The sequence below is a fragment of the Desmodus rotundus genome, chromosome 4 (assembly GCF_022682495.2).
Source record: "Desmodus rotundus isolate HL8 chromosome 4, HLdesRot8A.1, whole genome shotgun sequence".
NCBI classification, from domain to species: Eukaryota; Metazoa; Chordata; class Mammalia; order Chiroptera; family Phyllostomidae; genus Desmodus; species Desmodus rotundus.
In genome coordinates, this window is record NC_071390.1 from 167,513,639 (window position 1) to 167,525,824 (window position 12,186).

At 35.0% G+C, this 12,186-nt stretch overlaps 1 protein-coding gene across 1 annotated transcript in view; it reads left to right on the forward strand.

Annotated features, from left to right (window-relative positions):
• The window catches only part of DHX15 (DEAH-box helicase 15), a 54,598-nt gene that overhangs the window by 12,754 nt on the left and 29,658 nt on the right, over nt 1-12,186 (forward strand). The gene's annotated exons all lie outside the window — the stretch shown is intronic.

The following is a 12,186-nucleotide window of genomic DNA, read 5'->3' on the forward strand; positions in this document are numbered from 1 at the left end:
GACAGTTACTTTTAGAAAGAATGATGTGTGGGATGTGATACCATTTATTTGGGGGAGAGGCCTTTTAGTGTTAATTATACAGCTGTTACCACACATATGTTATACACTAAAAGGAGAATCTTTTGTTCTGTAATACACTCTTGGAGTCTCCTCAGAGTCCTCATTCCTCTTCAGTGTAGTGTGGCACACATGATTGACCACCGTATTGAGCTTTCTGACACTTTATTTAGCTCCTAAAAATTTTTATCTTTATCTTAAACTTGTATTCTGCATAAGTAGGGATATATGTTGCCTGATACTTCTTTTGAAAAGCTTTACCTTTTGTTGCTTCTGTTTGTTTTGTATAGATGTGACATTTAAATCATTTTCTAAAAATGATTTCTTTGTCACCATGCAGTCCTTCCCCCAGAGGTTGTTTCTAAAAGACAATTTCAGAACACAGTGTTACATGGGCAGTAACGTGTCTTTGATGGCAGACATATATATACAGTGTTACGTGGGGAAACAACATTTTATAGAAAATTTTTAATGTATGCAGAAGTAGAATACTGTAATAAACTTCTATGTATTTATCATGCATCTTTAACCATGACCAGTCTTTTTCGTCCGTATCCCAACCTTTTCCCTATCTCATAGTTTGAAGCAAATCCTAGACATCATACTTTCATCTGTAAATATTTCAGTGTATATCTCTCAGGTAAGGTTTTAGAATATAACTGATACCACAAATTAAAATTTTTTCTTATTCAAAATACATAACCCAGTTATTCTTCAAGTTGTATGTCATTATTTTCTAGTTTCTTTGATATATATTTCATTTTATTAGAACTTCAGATGAATGAATTCAGTATCATTTTTTTAATAGCAGTTGAACTTATGTTTGCTTCAGGTATGTTTTTGGCTTAAAGTGTACTCTTCATTGGATACATTTTTTTAGTTTAGTGATAATCACACTGGTTATAATTATAGTGTAATTGATAAGAATTGCATGAACAAAATCATAGCTTGTAGTTTTATATGACTAAAATGCAATAATATCAAGGACTTGAGGGTAACAAAGGCAGATTTTATTCATGTTTAGGAGAAATAATACTCTGACATTTGATTCAGTATTCATTGAACTTTTCTTGGTAAGCCACAGTTGATCAGGGAGAAGAGAATTTGGAAATTGAATGATGAGAAAGTTATATGCAGTATTGGGACAGTGTATAATAGGAAGTGGTAGGCTTTCAAAAGATGTATACTTGTGAAAGATTTTGGTTCAGTTACTAGGGAGTAACTAGTAGATTTGATAACTCTAAATGAAGGTATTTTTGGCATTGGATTTAAAAAATTTATTTTTGTAATATTTTTTATCATGCTATTACAGTTGTCTCATTTTTTCTCTCCCCTTTATTTCCCTCTGCCCTGCACCTCCCCCTCCTACCAGCATCCCACCCGCCCCCCTTAGTTCACATCCATGGGTCATGCATATAAGGTCTTTGCCTTCTCCATTTCCTATACTATTCTTAATCTCCCCCTTCTATTTTGTACCTACCATTTATGCTTCTTATTCCCTGTACCTTTTCCCCCATTCTCCCCCTTTCCCCTTCCTGCTGATAACCCTCCATATGATCTCCATTTCTGTGGTTCTGTTCCTGTTCTAGTTGTTTGCCTAGTTTACTTTTCTTTTTTTAGGATCAGATGTTGATATTTGTGGGTTTGTTGTCATTTTACTGTTCGTATTTTTGATCATCTTTTTCTTAGATAAGTCCCTTTAACATTTCATATAATAAGGGCTTGGTGATGATGAACTCCTTTAACTTGACTTTATCTGGGAAGCACTTTATCTGTCCTCCTATTCTAAGTGATAGCTTTGCTGGATAGAGTAATCTTAGATAGATGTAGGTCCTTGCCTTCCGTGACTTTGAATACTTTCCAGCCCTGTCTTGGCTGTAAGATTTCTTTTGAGAAGTCAGCTGATAGTCTTATGGGAACTCTTTGTAGGTGACTGTCTCCTTTTCTCTTGCTACTTTTAAGATTCTCTCCTTATCTTTCATCTTGATAATGTAATTGTGATGTGCCTTGGTGTGTGCTTCCTTGGGTCCATCTTCTTTGGGAGACTGAGCTTCCTGGACTTCCTGGAAATCTATTTCCTTTACCAGATTGTGGAAGTTCTCCTTCATTATTTTTTCAAATACTTTTTTTTAAATGAAATGGTTTCCAGAGGCTGTAACTAAACTTACTCCAGACAAGGTAAGCGTATTGGGATTCCTTCTAGAATCTTCAGAAGAGTTAGAAGATAACTTAGTATTCATCTTTAAGTGATAAATCCTATTTAATAGTACAGGGCTAGTGATAGTTTTGAGTAATGGGAATGCTCCATTAGAAAGAATGTTGTATGAGGCAACAACACATCGATGTTTCTCTCCCCCTCTTTCTCCCTCCCCCTCTAAAAATAAATGAAATCTTTTTTAAAAAAGAGTGTTGTATGAGTGCCTAGATATACAGGGTCCAGCAGAAGTAATGCCTGCTTGAATGTGGTTGGTGGGGTAATAATATGGGTGTAACGATTTACAGCTTTAATTTAACATTTCACCTAAAATGCCATATGGTATGCTTAAGTTTGACATTGTTGTTACAGAATTACATGCTTACGATTTTGTAATAAAAAAGGGACGTTATTTGTGCTGGACCCTGTATTTTGTATTGTCACATCAATTCGTATCTCAGAACATAGATGTTAAAAAGAATTAAAGCCTTATTAAATGAGGATCAGCTACATAATTAATTGGATAGGAAGAGTGAATACATCAGACAACTATCAATACTTTCCATTAACTGTTTTCCTACATAGATTTCAAATGTTTGTGTCCATTGTGTAGCCAGAAGTCTTTAATTTTTCACTATGGGAGGATGGTAAAGAAGACTAACTTCTGAAGTTTCTGCCCGAGGGACTCAGAATTTAACCATATCTACTTTTAGTCCTTTTTGATGATAAATACTATTTTAAGTAAGTTTGTTTGAGAGTATTTTAGCTAAATAGTTTAAGTCATCTCTATACAGATAAAACGTCCAAAGGTAGTTTCTTCACTTCTTTGGGGACACTATACATAAATTTTAGGTTCTAAGTCTAATTTTGTGTCATTTTCAGAGGATTGGGTTTAGCGTAAATTAGTGCACACTTCATTAGACCAGGCTTAAATAGCTAGCTAGTCCCTTTTTTGGCAAGTTAGTTTGCAGAACCACTACCTCTAAATGGTTTTTACATTTTGTGATGTACTTGCCTGCTCTCATCTTCTGCCTGAAGTGTTCTTTTTGCCATCCTGGAAATGATGGGGAAGTGGGGGAAGAACAAAAAACAACGAGTAGCTGAAGAAGAGCAAGACCTGTTAGTGAAAGATAGCTGCCAAATTTGTGGCTTGTCTGAGAAAAATATCTAAATTTATTTTAATGTATGTATATTAAAGTTAGAGGTTGATATACTTTTTTGCAGTGGATTTTAAGAAGCACTTGTAGTTGGAGTTAAATTCATCCTTTTTTTTTTTCTTTAGGTAATGAAATAGTTGATATTCTTGAATCTCAGTAGTTGAAGTTGTTAATTTGATTTCATTGTTATTTTGGGTGCTGGTTCCTTTTCGTCATTCCCCTCCAACCCCCAGAATTACTAATCTAGTTTGATTTTGAGGGAAATGCTTAGTCATTTGGTCAAATAATAACTGAGTACCTGTTGTATGTTGGGCAGTACTAGGTATACTAGTAAAAAGTAAATCTGGTCCCTGTCTCCATAAAGCAAATAAACAGTAAATGTAAAATTTCAAATTGATTAGGCTTCTGAAAGAGAACATTGAGGTTTATATGAAAGCATGATTTGAGAACTCCATTTAGGTTGGAGAAGAGAAGGAGAATTTAAGTCAAGGCCTGAATTTTAAGTAATGGTTTGCTAGATTTCCGGTTATGATAAAAGGGTGCAGATCTTTATCTAGGTAGATGGAACAGCATTTTTTAAAACTTTTTCTGTAGGGGAAAATAGTCTTTTTCTTTGAGAAGGCAATATCTGCATATTTAAAGTATCCAACTGATTTGTGTAAGTCAGCGCTCTATTCCTTATCACTCGAGATAATATAGGGCTGCTTTATGGATACTGTGGATGATCACAGGTTGGTTTCTCTCTCTTGGAGTATAAACTCTTTGGGAACAGAGACTGTATCTTTATCTGTATACTTGCTTTGTACATGGAACCTGTTTTAAAAAATAAATCCAAGGAGAATGAAAGGGGTAACTGTGAAATTTATCACTTTTTCAGCATAATTGTGGGAAAGGGGTAGTTTTTTTTATAGGAACATATCTTCCCTGATTTGTTAAAACTTGTCTTGGTGGAGAGGGTATAGTGACGGTGCTTTGGTGTACATAATTTGCCTTTTATTCTGAATCTTTTGCTTTTGGATATCACATTCATTTCAAATTTGGAATATGTCACAAGGCTAAGGACCCAATCTAGGGCAATGTTTATGAAGCACAATGTTACAGCATTCTTAAAGGACACATGTTTTTATATATAACTTTGGGACAAGGTGCTGGGTGATCAAGAAAATTTAAAGACAATATGTGGTTGGAATCTATATAATTGAGGAATGAATATTCTTGGGTTTCAAGGTGATTTCAAGGCATGATAAGTCTCTTATAAAGGTTGAGGGAAAGAGATTTTGAACAAATCAGCCAAAGAAATGCTACCCTACACAATATGGATTTGAAACTTACAGAATTTTTTAATTTCCAAAGCCAGTCTAGGCAAGAAGGTGAAAGGAATTAAAAAATATTTAACAAATGTAAGAGCCCAGAGCAAACGCTGCTGTAGTAAGGAGTTGGCTGGTACAGAATCTTTAAGGTTGACATCAGGGAAGGATTTAACAGGTATTGCCATAGCAGATTCTTTGGAGCCTGTGGAAACAGCAGTTTGAAGCACCAACTGCATAAGGCCTACACTGAGATTCCAGAGTGGTTTCCAATGCAGCAATTGTTTAAAAATAGATGACTTGAGAAGAGAATCAAAAGGAAATGGATCCTAGAATACAGACTCCAGGATCATCACAGTGTCTGGTTGCCTGCAAGCTCTGCCACTTACTAGCTGTGATCTTGGCTACCTTAATAACCTTCCCTGTGCCTGGTGCTTTTTCAGAAGTTGGAGGTAATAGCTATGACACAGGGTGGTTCTGACATCAAATACGTTGATTTGTGTACAGCCCTTAGAGTAATTCCTGACACCCAGCAAGTGCTAAGTCAACATTGCTACTCTTGGTTCCGCTGGTGGTGGTGGTAAATGGCCAGTTTGAGAAATTATTGGATCTTTATCACCAGTTAACTCAGGTATCCCAGTTAATCAGAAAGGGGTTATTAAACCAATTTAAGGAAATTCCTTTTAATACAAGTAAATTACAATTTTGGGGTTTTGACTTGAATTCAATATTGACTTGTCACTATGAAATGAATGAGTGCATGCAAATTCTTTTTAAGGTTAGAGGTAAGATGTGGAAACAGGCCTTGTTATTTTAGAGATCATTAATTATACAAATATTAATTTTAAGCTAAATTACTGAACATCTGTTATTTGGTAGGCTTTGTTCTAACTCAGGTGTAACACTGAAGTTAGATAAAGGCAGTTTTACTGGATATTTAGAAAGGGTTTGGGAATAAAGAGTAAATGTGATTATTCACCACTTAAGCAGTTCTTATCAGGAAAGTTACTGTTATCACTCTAGAATTAGAATTCCACTGGCTTTTGTTAATTCATGGAAAGCTGAGGTCTGCATATATTATTATATTTGATACCCATTGTGCTTATATTAATACTTAAGCACTTGCAAGGTGTTAGTTATACAAGGTCCTTAGTTTACAGTTCCAATGTCTTTAAAAATGCAAAACAACATACTCATTGATCCTAGCTTTTTGTAAATTCTCTTGTGTGGATGGTAAAGCATTTCTTTCAAAATCTGAAAGTTTGAGGAATGGACAGTGTATTTTGAAAAAAATACTTTTTTTCTATTCTAACTGAAAAACGCAGAAATAAAGTTGTGTGCTTTGGTTGCCTATGATTCAGCTAAGACTCATGGGGTGATACATACTACAAATAGGGTTTGATTGTCTTGTCCCCTTTTTTTGGTATTAGGAAGGCACTAAACATTGTAGATTCCAGTGTATTCGAAGTACTATATGGAGCCTTTCTATGTGACTCTGTATCTACCAGTTTGTTCTTACTGTAATCAGTGTGGTGCCACAGTGCTGTTACGATTACAGCTAGGTTAGTGTTGCCTCATACCGTACAATGTGTTTATTAAGAATACGTCAAATTGAACTGGAGCCTGTATAAATCTTTGTTCATCCCTTTACCAATGAAAAGAACATTAAGTATATAAACAAACTGTTCCTAGTTTGAGTCACTGGCTCTTCGACTTGGTTGGGGAGGTAAGCTATGAAGCAATTAAGAAGGAAGTTTGAGTGTCACGTGCATCGGAGGAGGTATTTTATCTGAGCTGAGAAGGATGGAGAGACTTTGATAGGAAGATCAGGTTTTAAATAGAGGGGATGTTACAATGCTATCTTGGTTTACAAGCATGCTTATTGTCTGGGTAATTTTTTTTGTGGTACTCTAGCTCTAAAGAGATAACTCAATTTCTTTTATTTAGTAGTTCAGTCCTAACAACTTAAGTATTTATGTTGTAACAACTTAGTAACCTTTTAAACAAATACCACACATAAATTGAAAGAAAAAAAACTATTTAATTTCATTCTTAACCACCATTATGAGCACCACTGGAAGTCAGGGATACATTCCAAGAAATGTCACTAGATGATTTTGTTGTTGTGCAAACATTATAGAGTGTACTTACACAAACCTAGCTTGCCACACACCTAGGCTGTATGTTATACTACTTGTTTATGCAGTCTGTTAACATCATTATGTAGCGCGTGACTGTACAGAGAGATGTTAAGATTATTGTACAGTAATCTAAACTCAGATTGTGCTGGGGGATTATACTTAAGATGTCCTTGAGATCTTAATACTGAGCTACAAAATATAAAAGCTGCTGTGTTCACATGGATTAGGTTTGTGAAATTGATCACTTAAAGAGGTAAATAACTTCATTTTAAGTTGATATGTATACCTAGAGCAATTTTTTTTTGTATCTATGGCATACTGATGTAACTATTATTGGAAGGAATTGTTTAGATGAAGGAAGGTAATTTGATGATTTGTATTGTAGTTACTGAAAAAGTCTAATAGCATTCACTGTGAGCATGTTTAAAAATTGTTTTCTTTCTTTTGGTAACCAACCGTTTTATAGTGTTGACATAAAGGATGGTTAGGGAATTTATTCTCACCATACTTAGTAGAGAAGAGAGCTATGTTTCTAAAGTCATTATACTATATATAGTGTGCCTTCTAAAATAGTTCTTGGTAAGTGAAAGCTGTTTTTAGTTTTTTTGTTCCTCTGTTTCTTACTGTTGTCATTCAAAAAGTATTTTAGTAATCGGAGCTATAAGCAAAAATACATTAACGTGGTAGGGAGAATAAAAGAATATTTCTTTTGGTCACAGTCTCTTTCAGAAGTCTTAATCTATTTTAACTTTGAAGAAATTACTATAGGCCAGACTGTTTGTGTAGGCGTTTTAATGTGGGTGGCTTTTATATTATTTTTACTTTAAACCTATACATTCATTTATCACTCTATTAATGTAGGACCAATGCCATTTCCCTGAATGTGGGCCCTTTGTTTGGAGTTCCATTATGCAGTAAAATATCCACTTCTTAGGTGGGGTTTAAACGTCAAACACTTGCAAAATACACAGGTGTTGCTCTTCTGGAATTCAAGAGAATTTAGTCTTTTGAGAAATGTGGAATTCTACATACCTTTCACTCTTACAGTTCCCTCCCTCTTTCAATAGTTTGTGTTAATGTGTGTGTGAGAGAGAGAGAGAGAGAGACTCATCTTTTCCAGCTTTTCTGAAGCATACAACTTAGGATACATGTATACAACTCCTTGTGCTAAGAATTTATTATTTCATGTCAAATATAATTAATCCAACTGGTAGGGACAGATGCATGGCTATACTATGTGTTTTACAGAGGGTAAGGTGATCCCAGTTTATCAGGTGAAAGTTAAGAGTGTAGTGTGAATTTGATATCGAATAATTTCCAAGTGCCAGGGAGTTGATGTACCAGGTTCTTCATATACATTGTTTTTGTTGAACTTAAACACTAGCTACCAAGTTCTCATTTTACAAATGGGGCATCAGAGAAGTTGAACTTGAACCTAGGCTTGTCTTGCAATAAGAATGTGTTCTTAACCACTGTAATGTTATTTCCATCCTCATTCCTCATGTTTCCATGTAAATTTCTATGTGTAAATATTTGTAAATCTGTCCTAGGTAATAGGAAAAGCAGTGAATCTGAATTACTCAGATTCAACAATGCCAGTCATTTATAATAGATACTCCTTAAAACAGATAGTAAGAATTTCTTTGGGTCATGTTGAGTCAATTTTGGATTATTTACAAACATGGTTTTGATTTATTTGCATGTTTAGTTATGCCAGGATAACACCTATACTTTGAAAGGTAATCAAATCCTAACAGTATTGAAATAGTACTTCAAAAATAGGATTTTCAGAACAAGTTAACTTTAGCATTTATTTATAGCAGGGCTGTTTCAGAGGACATAGGGCTGCTGGTTTCACAGACAATGAATTTTGGGATTGTTCTAGACCAACATTGCCTCATTTTTATAATGGCTGCTTAGATTATTTAACTAATTCTATTGATGGACATAAATTTGCTGATCTTGTTATTAAAAATTGCTGCTGCCCTTAGTACCCTCTTACAACTTTGTACACACACGTTTTTCCTGTGCACAGGTGTATAACTGTGAAATAGGTTTCCTACAAATGAAATTGTAAGTGTCAAAAGGTATGTTTGAATTTTATTAGCTGTTGCCAGATTGCCCTCCGTAGAGATTTTGTCTACTCTGACCAGTAAGGAATGAGCAAATGGCTCCTGTTTTCATACCCTTAACGGCACTGTGTTGTGGACCTTCAGCACTGTGGACCTTCTTTTATCTTTGTCGGTATTGTAAGTGAAAAATGGAGTCTCATCATGGTTTTAATCTGGTTTCGTTTGTATGACATTGAGCACCTTTACATGTGTTTCTGAGCCATTTGTATTTATTTTTGGAATCTGAGGCTTTCTTTCCAGAACTTTGGCTACCTGGTTGACAGTCATTTGTAAGGTACTACTTGAAATGCATACCAGTAACAGAAGGTAAATTTGGAAGAAATATGCAGTGTTATGGGATTGATGGAATTTGATATTTTTCAATGGTCATATTTTTTTTAATTTTATTTACTTTTTATGCTATTACAGTTGTCCCAATTTTTCCTTTTAACCCCCTGCCCTGCATTGTTCATATTTGCCTCTCACTGATTTGTAGGAGCTTTTTAAACAAAATTAGCATTCTGGATATAAGATGAAGTTTTTGTCCAGTTTGCTGTGTCTTTGATTTGTTTATAATGTGGGGGTTGGCCAAAGAAGTTTACAGTTGTGAGTATGTGAGGTTATTCTTGTGTTATTTATTTATTAAATTATTGTATTTTTTATTATTAACTTATTTTTGCCCACACCAGTACTTCATGCCATGAAGAAACCTCACGTTTTGTGCAAGTATTTAATTAACAACTTTTTTAAAACGTTGGATTGTGCATCATATCCTGCCAAAGTTTTCTAAAAATAACTTAATCCCTGTGTTCTAGTATTTTGTTTGTGTTTGAAACACCTTTGATTACTCAGGCGTTTTGGAGGTGGGGTGAGGTTCAAGATGGGGATTTAGGAGGGCTCTCTTCTCTTTTCCCTTCTTCTCTCCCCCTCTGCTTCTCCCTCAACCAAATAGTATAACACTGAGTTATTGGGGGTTGCTTCCCCATAAAGACAGCCTTTTCATCATCCATAACTTGAACATTAGTCAACGACATTTTTTTTAAGTTATGAATAATATATAGTTTGTTTTAAAATTTTTGTGGCATTCATTTTGGAAAACATTTTTTACAGTTCTATGGATCTTTTTTCCTTTGTTCATGATATTTTTAGGAACCAGGCAACTTGAAATGCTTCAAAAATTATACATAAATATAGCTATAAACACAAAACTATAAAACAATAATGCGTTTGCAGTAATGTTTTGCCATGCATACTTTGTTTATATCACAGTTGGTGATGTTGGCTGGGGTCAGAGTTGGTTGTTGGCTCCTAGTTTAACTATGCCATCTGTGTGTGCCCACTGCAAAAATAGTTAAGCTAAGTTGATACTATTCAGCACTATGGCATTTTTGTTTTTGTTTTATCTTATTTGGGAATAGGAACTCTTTCTAAATTCCTCTAAGGATATTTTTTGCTACCTTAGGCATCTGCTTTGCTTAATCTACCTTTTTCTACCTCTTGTTTAACTTGATTCACACTAGTGCTTCTCAACACTTTAGCAAGCATTGGAATCACATGAAAACTTTTGTTTTTAAGGTTTTATTTATTTATGTAGAGACAGGGGAAGGGAGGGAGAAAGAGAGGGAAAGAAACATTAGTGTGTGTTTGCTTCTTGAGCACCCCCTATCGGGGACCTGGCACTCAGTCCACTGAGCCACACCAGCCAGGGCAGAATCACATGAAAACTTTATCCATAGAGCACAGATTGCCAGTGCTCCTCCAGTTCCCAGGTGATGTGGATGACTTTCATGTGGGTCTTTGTCCCAAAACAGGAAAACACTGGGTAATAGGGAGGGTACTTGGTAAAATGCAGGCTTTGGCTGTCCTATGCAATTTTGTTTAATACTTTATTATTGAAACTTCAAAATTGTATAATCACAATTTTATTATTGTAACAGCCTATTCTTGTGATCCACCCCTTAGCCTGGGTAAATATTTCATTACTACCAGGAAATGTAGTACAAATTGGCTTCGGTAAAGAAAAAAGGCTATAGTTGTAGGAGCACCAGTATCTGATTCTACCTTTTGTGTGCTGTGTCAGGTAACTTTTTATTTATTTATTTATCTTTTATTTTTTTTAAGGAAAGGGGTCATGGCATCTGTACATTCTCTTGCTCGTTCTCTCTCGCTCTGTCTGTCTGTCTGATCTGGGAATCTGGGGAAAGTGTTAGTGTAGGAGGAGCCTAGGATTGGAATTGGTAAACTGATACCTAGTCTTGGTAAGCTGTTAAACTGGTTTTGAGATGCTGGAAAGTTAACCGCTTATCTTAAAGAGACCTTCCAATTATAAAAATGTCCTTTTTCTGGAAGCTCTCTGTTGTACAAATGGCAGTGTGCTCATACTAACTGGTGATGCAGGGCATAACTGTAGCATCTCATGGAATTGGATCTCACTGGGTGATGAACAAATTAATAATGAGGAGTGTCCTGGAGTCTGTCTGTGGAACCTAGAAGTAAGAGAGTTTGGGCTTAGTTGACCATTTAACTTAGTACATTTAATATACATAGTTGTTAACAAAGCAAGACAAATAATGTTTCATTAATCTTAATTTGCAATATTTACAATCTGCCATTTGTAACATTTCTCCTCTTAGGAAAATATAAAAGAATGAGTATTTGGGTCTACCCTGTTTTTTTTGAATGCTTCTATATTGTGGTCATCTGAAGCTTGGTGAATGTCAGGAGGTAAAAGATCAAAGTAAAGAGTTGCTTTTTTAAAATGAGTATTAAGGAGTTTTCAAGTTAAAGTCTGATACTTTATCAGTTGTGACTTTCTCACATACTTTAACATGTGAAGTTTGTATGCATTTTACAATCTATGAGGGTCTTACAAACATGGCAGTTGGGTGGTTGTCATTGCCTGTGAATTCTTGAACTTGATCTAATTTTACATGTTGTCACTTCAATTAAGTAATGTTCAATTGTGGAACTATGTGTTGAGCTCATTAAAATGCCTTAAAAACTTGACATTAGGACTCCATATTAAAAAGAGTAGGCTTGGAAGCTGAGCAGCAGATTGTAAATTTGATAGTATTTAACAAATATTTGTTGTTGGAAGAGTGACCAATTCTTTTTTCTTATTTTTTTCTTTTTTGTCAAGTAAAGCAACAGACAAGAGCTTTGTGGAATCTAAGGAGGTTGCCCACAAGATGAAACTACTTATGTTTTGCTATTAAGATA